The sequence below is a fragment of the Pan troglodytes genome, chromosome 7 (genome assembly GCF_028858775.2).
Source record: "Pan troglodytes isolate AG18354 chromosome 7, NHGRI_mPanTro3-v2.0_pri, whole genome shotgun sequence".
Classification (NCBI taxonomy): Eukaryota; Metazoa; Chordata; class Mammalia; order Primates; family Hominidae; genus Pan; species Pan troglodytes.
This window is the reverse complement of record NC_072405.2, coordinates 113,805,831-113,818,074: the sequence shown is the minus strand read 5'-3', so window position 1 is coordinate 113,818,074 and position 12,244 is coordinate 113,805,831. Positions and strand designations below refer to the sequence as shown.

At 39.3% G+C, this 12,244-nt stretch overlaps 1 protein-coding gene and 1 pseudogene across 40 annotated transcripts in view; one reads left to right on the top strand and one right to left on the bottom strand.

The window, feature by feature from the left end:
- RIMS2 (regulating synaptic membrane exocytosis 2) overlaps nt 1-12,244 on the bottom strand; it is a 729,498-nt gene that overhangs the window by 667,693 nt on the left and 49,561 nt on the right. The window lies entirely within an intron of this gene.
- Nucleotides 478-883, top strand: LOC104007715 (mediator of RNA polymerase II transcription subunit 21-like; annotated as a pseudogene).

Genomic DNA, 12,244 nt, shown 5'->3' with positions numbered 1-12,244 from the left:
CAATACAATTACTATTGAAATCCAAGTTAGCTTTTTTTCAGATCAGTTCTATTGATCTGAAGTCCAGAAATAAGCCCTTGTATCAATGACAAATTGATTTTTGACAAAGGTGCAAAGGCTATTCAGTAGAGAAAGAATAGTATTTACAACAAATAGTGCTGAGAAAACTGTTTATCCATATACAAGAGAATGAAGTTAGACTCCTATTTCACATCATATAAAATTAACTCCAAGGGGATTAAAGACCTAAATGTCAAAGCCAAAACCGTAAAACTCTTAGAAGAAAACATAAAAGTAATTTTCATGACCTTGGGTTAGGTAATGGTTTCCTTCGATATGACACTGAAGCACAAGCAACAAAAACAAAAAAAAAGATAAATTGGACATCAAAATTAACTTTGTGCAAAGGCCTCCATCAAGAAAGTGAAAAGAGCAAGAGGAACACGGTGATCAGCTCATGCAGCTCCCTAAGACACCATGAACTCGCTTTCAGATCAGTTTTGCAATGCCACTGATGTGTTGCAGCAATGTGGTCTTCCTGCCTCTTTTAATAATATTCAGACAGCAATTAACAAAGACCAGCCAGCTAACCCTACAGAAGAATATGCTCAGCTTCTTATAGCACTGATTGCACAAACAGCAAAAGACATTCATGTTTTGATAGATTCCTTACCCAGTGAAGAATCTACAGCTGCTTTATAGGCTACTCCCTTATGTAAGCTAGAAGAACAAAACCATGAAGCTGCTACATATTGTTTATCTAGGGAAATGCTTCTAGAAAAGATACAAAGTGCACTTGCTGATATTGCACAGTCACAACTGATCACAGTTACAGCTGAAGACAAGAACTAGTACCCATGGCCAGTCTCTTCCAGACTTATAGCACCAGTGAATACTATGTGGCTGAGAAAAGGATTGTTCCAACAACATTAAGAATTCTGTCTCAGATTTAGATGGTAAGCCTTACCAACAGTTACAGAAACATTAAACACTGACATGTGTTACCTTTTTAGCTACTTTTAATAATCTCCAATTTTCACTCTTGATAAACAAGGTTATAAAACTGTGATTAAACCATCTCTGAACCATAATTTTAATTTATTTTACTTTATTTTATTCCTATTTTATTTTGAAACAGGGTCTTGCTCTGTCACCCAGGCTGGAGTGCAGCAGCAGGATCACAGATCAGTGCCACCTCGACCTCACAGGCTCAAGGAATCCTCCCACCTCAGCCTCCTGAGTAGCTGGGACTACAGAGGCACACCACCAAGCCCAGCTAATTTTTTTTGTTTTTATTTCATTTACTTTTATTTATTTATTTGTTTTGTAGAGATAGGGTGTCACTATGTTGCCCAAGCTGGTCTTGAACTCCTGGGCTCAAGCAATCCTCCCACCTCAACCTCTCAATGTGCTGGGATTACAGCCATAAGCCACCATGCCAGGCCAAGAATTTGAATATATATTTCTTCAAATAAAATATAAAAACAGCCAATGAGCACATGAAAAGATGCTCACCATCATTTGTCATTAGAGAAATGCAAGGCAAACCCACAGTGGGATACTACTTCATACCCACCAGGATGGAAACAACCAAAAAGAGAAAATAACAAGTGTTGAGAAGGATGTGGAGAAAGTAAAACCCTCACACATTGCTGGTGGGAATGTAAAATAGTGCAACCCTTTGGAAAAGTCTGGCAGTTTTTTAAAAACTTAAACCTAGAGTTACCATATGACCCAGCAATTCCACTCCTAGGTATATATCCAAGCACAATGAAAATACACACCTACACAAAAACTTGTACATGAATGTTCACAGCATTATTCATAATGGTCAAAAAAGTGGAAACAAATCACCTGATGGACATTTGTCAACATATATGTGGCATATTCATACAACAGATTATTATTTGGCCACAAAAGAAAACAAAAATGTACTATACATGTTACGACATGAATGAACCTTGAAAACAGTATTCTAAGTAAAAGAAGCCAGACACACAAAAAAATTACATACTGTATGATTCCATTTATATAAAGTAATGAGAACAGACAAATCTAGAGAGACAGAAAAGAGATTAGTGGTTGCCAGATTGGTGGCTGGGATGAGGGAATAATGGGGAGTGAGTGTTTAATGAATACAGGGTTTCCTTTTGGGGTGATGAAAATATTCCAAAACTGGATAGTGGTGATGTTTGCACAACACTGCAAATGTACCAAATGCCATACGGTAAAATTTTATATGTGCATTTTACCACAATAAAAAAAGAAGTAAAGTACTGACACATGTTATGACATGAATGACCCTTGAGAACATTATGCTAAGTGAAAGTAGTCATAAAAGACAACATACTGTATGGTTCTGTTTATATGAAATCTCCAGAACAGGCAAATCCATAGAAAGATTAGTGGTTGCCTAGGATGAGGGAAGGGAAAAGGGAGGAGTTGAGTGCTAACGGGTACAGGGTTTCTTTCAGGAGGAACAAAAGAACAAAATGTTCTAAAATTAGACTATGGTTATAGTTGCACCGCTCTGAGAATATACTAGAAAGCATTGAACTCAACACTTTGAAAGGCTGAATTGTACAGTATGTGAATTATCTCAATGAAGGGATTCAAGGAGACAGAAAGGGAGATAACTGAGTAAGAACTGGCCAGGAAAATGAAGGGTTAGTAAAGGACAGGAATAATCAGTACAAGGATATAGGAAAGGATATAGAACAAGACCACCTTTGCTCTTGAAGATTCCATACATCTTGTTCCAAAGTAATTACCACCTAAAATAGATGGCTAGGAAATTTAGCATACAATTCGATAGAAGGAACAGGTTTCTATCCTGGGAGAAGTAATCAATAAATGTTCACTACAAAATATGAATATATGTAAATATATCCAAGCAAGTATTAAGTGGAAAGTAGAAAAACTGAGAGTACACATGTTATACACTCCATTTTCCCAACAAAGTAGGAAGTCTTTGGGTATCAGCTGAGAGTTAAGGGTATCAGAACAGTGTTGAAAATCTATAGAAAATGACAACTTTGAACATCTCCCTGAAACAACTGAGAAAGAGAGCCATTTTCTTGCTTCCTTATGAGACAGGAATATGGGGTGGTCACAGAAGAAATAGGAAATACCAGGCAACAGTTTCACATGACTAAAATAGAAGGAACACAGAAACCAGCTACAGGAATGGGGAAGGGGGAGGAGCCAATAAGACCCTGACAAACAGGATGTAAGAAATACCAGTTAAGACAAGCTAGATCTAACATGGCACTGGATTTGACTCAAATTGTACCCCAGGTTCAATTATAAACTCATTATTATACTAAACCACATCTCACCAGAACCATGACAGTTCCAGGTATACCTATGTTTGTTATAAAACTCAGTGGCACCTCAATTCCAAGAAATCTTATTCTCTTCCCAGAAATCCTTATGATCATTCTGCCTCTTAATTTGAAAAACATTTTTTGGTTTTGACAAACCCCAAACATATTGGGCATAACATACTCTCCTGAGTAGGCCTATACTCCCACCCTTGAGTGTGTACTTTCACTTTACAAAAAATACTTTCTACTTTTGCTTTGACTCGTCCTTGAACTCTCTCGCAAAGGTGTCAAGAACCGGGACAGTGGCTGGGGTCAAGGTCTCACCACTGTTCAGAGGCCTCCCTAAGCCCACTGGCATCACTGATACTCCATAAGACTACAGCACCAATATTAACAGTATAGTAGACCTATTCTTGGCCTTCACCTTCAGTAAAATTCTACATCTCATTCTTCTCAACTTGCTCCTTTTTATACAATTATATAAAATTCCACAGAGTCAAAACACTTGCTAGGCCAAGTGCGGTGTAATGCCAGCACTTTGGAAGGCCAAGGTGGGCAGATTGCTTGAACTCGGATATTCAAGACCAGCCTGGGCAAAATGGCAAAAACGACGTGTCTACAAAAAAATACAAAAATTAGCAGGTGTGGTGGTGCATGCCTGTAGTCCTGGCTACTTGGAAGGCTGAGGTAGAAGGATCACCTGATCCCAGGCGGTCAAGCTTGCAGTGAGCTGAGATGGCACCGCCGCACTCCAGCCTAAACAACAGAGTGAGACCTCGTCTCCAAAAAAAAAACATTAAACAGCACAAAATCAGATTTCCTTCTCCCTCCCTCCTTAACTTTAGTACATTTACATCTAACAAAGGCCACTGGAGCTAAAGAGAGTTGCTGTACGGCAGCTTTTATAAACTGCACCTAGACTATTCATTCTGTCACTAACCAGGGCACAGGTGCTATGTAGTTCCTAGGCTAGTGTAAATGTTAATGAGAAACAATGAACTTCCGTACACATACATGTCTTTAGCCCATATGTCTGTCAAGTCTCAGATGACAACATAAATAGAACCCAGTAAAAGTCCCAAGTATGAGGCTTCTCTACATGTGTGGTTAAAAAGCTGAAGATAGAGCTGTGTCATATAACGTTTAGTCTCTCTCTCCTCACTCTCACTCTTTAAAAAGATAACCACGCCTAATTCCTAAAAAATGGTAAGACCAGCGTGATGGTTGAGTGTCAACTTGATTGGATTGAAGGATGCAAAGTATTGTTCCTGGGTATCTGTGAGGGTGTTGCTAAAGGATTAACATTTGAGTCAGTGGACTGGGAGAGGGAGACCCACCCTCAATCTGGGTGGGCACCATCTAATCAGCTGCCAGCACAGCTAGGATAAAAGCAGGCAGAAGAACGTGGAAGGACTAGACTGGCCAAGGCTTCTGGACTTCATCTTTCTCCCATGCTGGATGTTTCCTGCCCTCAAACATTGGACTCCAAGTTCTTCAGCTTTTGGACTCTTGGACTTACACCAGTGGTTTGCCAGGGGCTCTTGGACCTTCAACCACAGACTGAAGGCTGCACTGTCAGCCTCCCTACTTTTGAGGTTTTGGGACTCAGACTGGCTTCCTTGCTCCTCAGCTTGCAGATGGCCTATTGTGGGACTTCATCTTGTGATTATGTGAGTCAATACTCCTTAATAAACTCCCCTTTATATATACATCTATCCTATTAGTTCTGTTCCTCTAGAAAACCCTAATACAAACAATGACAGATGGCTGGAATAAACCCATAGTCTCCCAAAGTGACTACTTTGAAGAAGACAATACTCATTTAAAGGTACAGAATCTGATGGAGTTGTTTTAAATCAGTTAAATTTTGCACGTAATCATATTTCAAATAAACACACTTTGGATGAGTTGAACAAAGAGATTAACTTTAGTGCATGTCTTAACAAAAGTTATGTTCTTCTCCTGTGCAGGAGAATTAAGACCAAGAGTATGCAACAGACTTAGACACTGCAGTGCAACAATGTGGACTGTGATTTAAGGCCATGATATGGTTTGATTGCGTCCCCACCCAAATCTCATCTTGAATTCCCACGTGTTGTGGGAGGGACCAGTGAAAGGTAATTGAATCATGAGGGCAGGTCTTTGCCGTGCTTTTCTCATGATAGTGAATAAGTCTCATGAGATTTGCTGGTTTTATAAGAGAGTTTCCCCTGTACATGCTCTCTCTTTGCCTGCCACCATCCACGTAAGATGTGACTTTTTCCTCCTTGCCTTCTGCCATGATTGTGAGACCTTCCCAGCCACCTGGAACTGTAAGTCCATTAAACCTCTTTCTATTGTATATTGCCTAGTCTTGGGTATGTCTTTAATACCAGCGTGAAAATGGACTAATACAGTAAATTGGTACCAGGAGTGGGGTGCTACTGAAAAGATACACAAAAAAGTGGAAGTGACTTTGGAACTGGGTAACAGGCAGAGGTTGGAACAGTTTGGGGGGCTCAGGAGAAGAAAGAAAAATATGGGAAAGTTTGGAACTTCCTAGTGACTTGTTGAATGGCTTTGACCAAAATGCTGATAATGATATGGACAATGAAATCCAGGCTGAAGTGGTCTCAGATGGATATAAGGAAGTTGTTGGGAATTGGAGCAAAGGTGACTATTGTTATGTTTTAGCAAAGAGATGCAGCACTTTACCCCTGCCCTAGAGATCTGTGGAACTTTGAACTTGAGAGAGATGATTTAGGGTATCTGTGTGAAGAAATTTCTAAGCAGCAAAACATTCAAAATGTGACTTGGGTGCTGTTAAAAGGCATTCAGTTTTAAAAGGGAAACAGTATAAAAGTGTGGAAAATTTGCAGCCTGATAATGTGATAGAAAAGAAAATCCCATTTTCTGGGGAGAAATTCAAGCCAGCTGCAGAAATTTGCAAAAGTAACAGGGAGCCGAATGTTAATCACCAAGACAATGGAGAAAATGTCTCCAGGGCTTGTCAGAGACCTTTGCTGCAGCCCCTCCCATCACAGGCCTGGAGATTAAGGAGGAAAAACTGGTTTTGTGGGCCAGGCCCTTGGTCCCCCTTCAGTGTGCAGTCAAGGGACTTGGTGCCCTGTGTCCCAGCTGCTCCAGCCTTGACTAAAAGGGGCCAAGGTACGGCTCAGGCTGTTGCTTCAGAGGGTGGAAGCCCCAAGCCTTGGCAGCTTCCACATGGTGTTGAGCCTGCGGGTGCACAGAAATCAAGAGCTGAGGTTTGGGAACCTCCACCTAGATTTCAGAAGATGTATGGAAATGCCTGAGTGCCCAGGCAGAAGTTTGCTGCAGGGACGGGGCCCTCATAGAAAACCTCTGTTAGGGCAGTGGAGAGAGGAAATGTGGGGTCGGAGTCTCCACACAGTGTCCCTATTGAGGCACCGCCTAGTGGAGCTATGAGAAGAGGGCCACCGTCCTCCAGACCCCAGAATAGTAGACCCACTGACAGCTTGCACCATGCACCTGGAAAAGCCGCAGACGCTCAACACCAGCCCATGAAGCCAGCGGGAGGGAGGCTGTATCCTTCAAAGCCACAGGGGTGGAGCTGCCCAAGACCATGGGAACCCACCTCTTGCATCAGCATGACCTAGATGTGAGACATGGTGTCAAAGTAGACTGTTTTGGAACTTTAAGGTTTAATGACTGCCCTGTTGGATTTCAGACTTGCATGGGGCCTGTAGCCCCTTGTTTTGGCCAATTTCTCCCATTTGGAACAGCTGTATTTATTCAATGTCTGTACTCCCACTGTATCTAGGAAGTAACTAATTTGCTTCTGATTTTACAGGCTCGTAGGCAGAAGGGACTGCCTTGTCTCAGATGAGACTGGATTGTGGACTTTTGAGTTAATGCTGAAATGAGTTAAGACTTTGGGAGACTGTTAGGAAGGCAGGACTGGTTTTGAAATGTGAAGACATAAGATTTGGAAATGACCAGGGGCAAAATGATATGGTTTGGTTGTTTCCTCACCCAAATCTCATCTTGAATTCCCACATGTTGTGGGAGGGATTCAGTGGGAGGTAACTGAATCATGGGGGCAGGTCTTTCCCATGCTGTTCTCATGATAGTGAATAAGTCTCACAAGATCTAATGATTTTATAAGAGCAAGTTTCCCTGCACAAGCTCTCTCTTTGCCTATCACTATCCATGTAACATGTAACTTGCTCCTCCTTGCCTTCCGCCATGATTGTGAGGCCTCACCAGCCATGTGGAACTGTAAGTCCATTAAACCTCTCTTTTGTAAATTGCCCAGTCTCAGGTATGTCTTTATCACCCGAATGAAAATGGACTAATACAGGCCATAAAAACAAAGGCAGGGAAAAAAATACCTGCCCATATAAAGATCTTGAGTAACCCATTCAGGTAGGCATTAACTCACTTTTATGGCTGTCAAGAAGCTAACATTTATTAACTCAAGATATAATAGGAACACACTTTTTTGTTTTGTTGCTCTAGTTTTGTTGTTGCTGATATAAGAAAAGAAGTGGTGCTGTGGTTTGGGGGGTTTTTTTAAAGAAGAAATGTCTTTCGATGGGTAAGAACTGGTAATGTTTATGTATCTCTTGACTTCTACCACTGTCATAACAGAGAAATAATTTTAATCATTACAGAAGCAATAAATCAAATATCAAGACATAGTGATTGGGCTATATAACAAGTGTTTAAGTAGCTATTTCTAACTGAAAGGAGTACTTCTTTCATATGCCTGGATTTTCTAAATTGATTCAATGGGTATGTTTCTTATTTTTCAAATATATAGTCATTTGGAATTCCTATTATTTTTATCTAGCCAGATCAAAATTATCTAAAATAAAAAGTATATAAAAATTGCTCTTTGTTAAGCCTATACTAAGTTGTTATTCTTAAATATATATGACTAAGATAATCTCTTAAGATATATATATATTTCAGATTCTTGGTCACAGAGAGGAAAAAGCCGCAGGAAGCTACACTCTGTTAGATTAAGCCAGCTAGTATAAAAAGCTCATGACCAATTATTTGGAACAGCTGCAACTGAGTCACTGAGCTAAATTTTAAAACCAACCTAAGTTTATCAAACAAACTCTAAAAAATGCTTACAAATTTAAAGGTACAGATAGTAATTTTTGGTTGTTGGTTTGTTTTCACTGATGTCTGGTTTTTAGGATTTGTTGTTGTTGTCTGTTTACAAGCACTACTAGTTAAGTTGCTAACGATTCCTACTTAACATAAAAAGAACACCTATATTTATTAACACAACCTCAAAATAACATAAATATGGTATCTGGGGTTTCATTTTTGATTAAGAGATTTGATAAAGTGAAAGAAATGTCTGAAATAAACTTATTCTTGAAATTTAAAAACATATCTTAAATTTCAAATGATTGTGTTTACCTTGTGTTCTTTAACAATCTCTGAATCCCCAGACATTGACACACAGCCCAATTACTTTATATGTAAAACACTTGAATTATTATATGAGCTACCTTTCCATCCTTTCCTTGAGTCAATGAGTAAGCATAGTTAAATGTTTGATCTGTGTATTCAGCAACATTCAAGAATTTACTTAAATGTTGCTTTCAGAGTGCGCTCCCTTCTGAAGATTGTTTATATAAAGGGCACATGTTTATCAGTTTCTAATACTTTAGTTGGTAGAGATAGATAAGATCAAGTCTAAACTTAGCTATTTTTCTTTTTTTTCTTTTTTTAGACAGAGTTTCGCTCTTGTCACCCAGGCTGGAGTGCAATGGCGCAATTTTGGCTCACTGCAACCTCCACCTCCCAGGTTCAGTGATTCTCCTGCCTCAGCCTCCCGAGTAGCTGGGACTACAGGCACATGCCACCATGTCCAGCTATTTTATCCTTTAATATAACAATAATTCTAATACTCTGTTGGAAGGCAATTCATGGATGTCCCTTATTTCTTCATGTCCTGTGAGAAGATGCACTGACTTATTGTTCTGAACTATTTTGTTTACACCGTAAACACTTGGAAGATAAGCTCTGCTTCAGCAACAGATTTGGGGGCAGCTTTGGAAATAATAATGTCTCCTTCTAGGTCAAAGGGCAGTAAAGCATACTTACTACATGCTATAAAAGATTTGACGCCCTAGCCTCAGAGCTCCTCTCCTATAATTCAGCTCACTGCATGTGTAGGTATAATCTGGCCTTCTTTATTTCATCCTGTGGGAATAGGAGCTTACAGAATTGAAACAAATAATACACTGGCTACTATTATTGCTGTGAGTAATCAACTGCCCTTCATCTCTGACCCAGAGTTTCATTTCTTCTGCCAGCATCCTGAAACCATGGCAGGCTAACTTGTTAGTTTGTCAATAGAATAAAATCTCAGACATTTCATGGTTTTTGATAATCTAACACATATTGATTTAATTTCATTAAGTATCTATTGAATGTCCTCAGTGTGCTAGCACTAGTTTTAACTTATAATGAGACTTGAATTCTGGATCCACCATGAGTTGACAGTGTCATTAGGAAAAGATCACATTCTAAAGAAAAGATACTTTAGCCTCACTGGCTGCTCTTAAAAGCCATCTCTGCATTGTTCTCAGTCCTGCTCCCTTCTCACAGCAGCCACCTCCACAGCAGGAAACTCTGCAGCTTGATCACCAGAGTCCCTGAACTCTCTCTTTCTTTTTAATCCCCTGCATCGGATCACTGGCATGCTCCACCGTGAAGCAGCCGTGGACACCAGCTCCGAGATCACCACCAAGGGCATAAAGGAGAAGGAAGTTATGGGGAGGCAGAAAATGGAAGAGATGTCCCTGCTAATGGGAAGGCTAATTAGGAAAATGAGGATCAGAAAGCTGGCAATGAGAGAGATGAAAAAGAAGAAGAAGGAAGTGAGGAGGAAGAGGAAGAGAAATAAGAAGATAATGGTGAGGAACAGGATGGAGATGAAGATGAGGGAGCTGAGGCTGCTGGGGGCAAATGGGCAGCTGATGAGGATGACGATGTTGATACCAAAATAGACCAAATAAGGATGATCAGAGAGCAAAAAAAAAAAAAAAAAAAAAAGTTAAAAAATATTTGAAAGGCCACCATGACATATTTACTCTCCATTTCCATCTCAGAATCTAAACACACGGTCACCTTTGAGAAGAGAGGCCCAGCAGTGCTACCTGTAAATGATGCATGCTCTCCACCACCCAAACAAAACCACAAGAATTTGTAACAGAGAAGGAAAAAGAACTAAAGGCCCTGCTTGTTTTTTAAAAGTACTTGAAAAAGGAAATTTGTTTGTATTTTTAATTTACATTTTATATTTTTGCACATATTGTTTGGGTCAGCCATTTTTAATGATCTCCAATGACCAAACCACCCTTCAGATTGTTCTCTGTCCTACTTCTGACTTTACTTGTGGTGTGACCATGTTCATATTTACAATCTCAAAGGAGGAAAAATCCTGTTTTAAAAAAGCAAAACCAACGACAAAAAAAAAACTATCTTATCCCAAGAATTCCAGTAAATTTTTTCATGTATGTACTTAGCTGTACTATAAGTCATTGGTTTGTATGAAATGGTTAAAAAGGCCAAAGATAAAAGATTTGGGGCAGGCACGGTGGCTCATGCCTATAATCCCAATACTTTGGGAGGCCGAGGTGGGCAGATCACCTGAGGCCTGGAGTTTGAGACCACCCTGGCCAACATGGCAAAACCCCATCTCTACAAAAAATACAAACATTAGCCAGGCGTGGTGGTGTATGCCTGTAATCCCAGCTACCGGGAGGCTGAGGCTCAAGAATCATTTGAACAACACAGGAGGCAGAGGTTGCAGTGAGCCGAGAGTCACGCCACTGCACTCCAGCCTGGGTGGCAGAGCGAGACTCTGTCTCAAAAATAAAATAAAATAAAAATAAATACAAGGTTTCTTTTTTTTCCTCTTTTGTCTATCAAATTTCGAACTGCTGGGTTTTTTTGTTTGTTTTTTGAGTTAATGCCTACCTGTAAAACAATGCGGTCCAAAAATAAACTGGAATTTTAGTTTGCTGACTTGTTCAAAAAAAAAATAAAAAATAAAGGTACTTTATACACCTTTTTGAAAACTTTAAGATCACAGAAATTTTTACAACTGAAGGAACTTTGGAGATAACCCAATCTTAAATTTTAATTTTACCCATAGTTGGGAGAATTTATGTAACTTGTTCAAGGTTGCACATTCATTTACAGGAGAGCTGGAACTGGAGCACAGACTACTCATTTTCAGTACTCTTTCTATAATACTAGAGATTATTTTGTTATGCTTGATTTATGTACATTTTCAAAATTGTGCATGGTTAGGCCTAAATTATAACTGAAAAGGTTACAATTTAGTTATAAATCAAGGAGTTATAATTCAGTTAGTTATAAGTGAAAAGTGTTGAATAAAAACAAAAATATTTCAGCCATAAGATTGTTACAGTCATTACTTATGGAAATAGCAATGATAGAGAATGTAAACTCCTGTATGGTAGAAATTATCAAGGGTTTATCTGATAGTTTCATTCACTGTAGTGTCCCAAATTTCTAGAACAGTGCCTGGAACACAGCAGGTGATAAATATTTTCTAAATGATATATAAAACATGTTTTTAAATATCACAAAGTCTAAAACCAATATAAAACTATGTTTACTCTGTGTTTTTCCCTAAAAGTGGGAAAGAAAATAAGAAAATCAGAATGAACACATGGACATTTTTCCTGACCAAGAAGGCCCAGAAAGACAGGTAAGGTGAATGGAACATTTGATGCCGGCAGTTCAGAAGAGCCTTGAAAGGGCTTTTGAAAACACACTGCTTAGCAGTCCAGTGTTAAGATAAGGTAGTTCTATCCTAGCCAGGAGACAGAATGGAGATTATATTGCAGTGTTGGTAATCACTAAGGATCAGTAATATGAGTAAAAAGAGGAGAGACAAT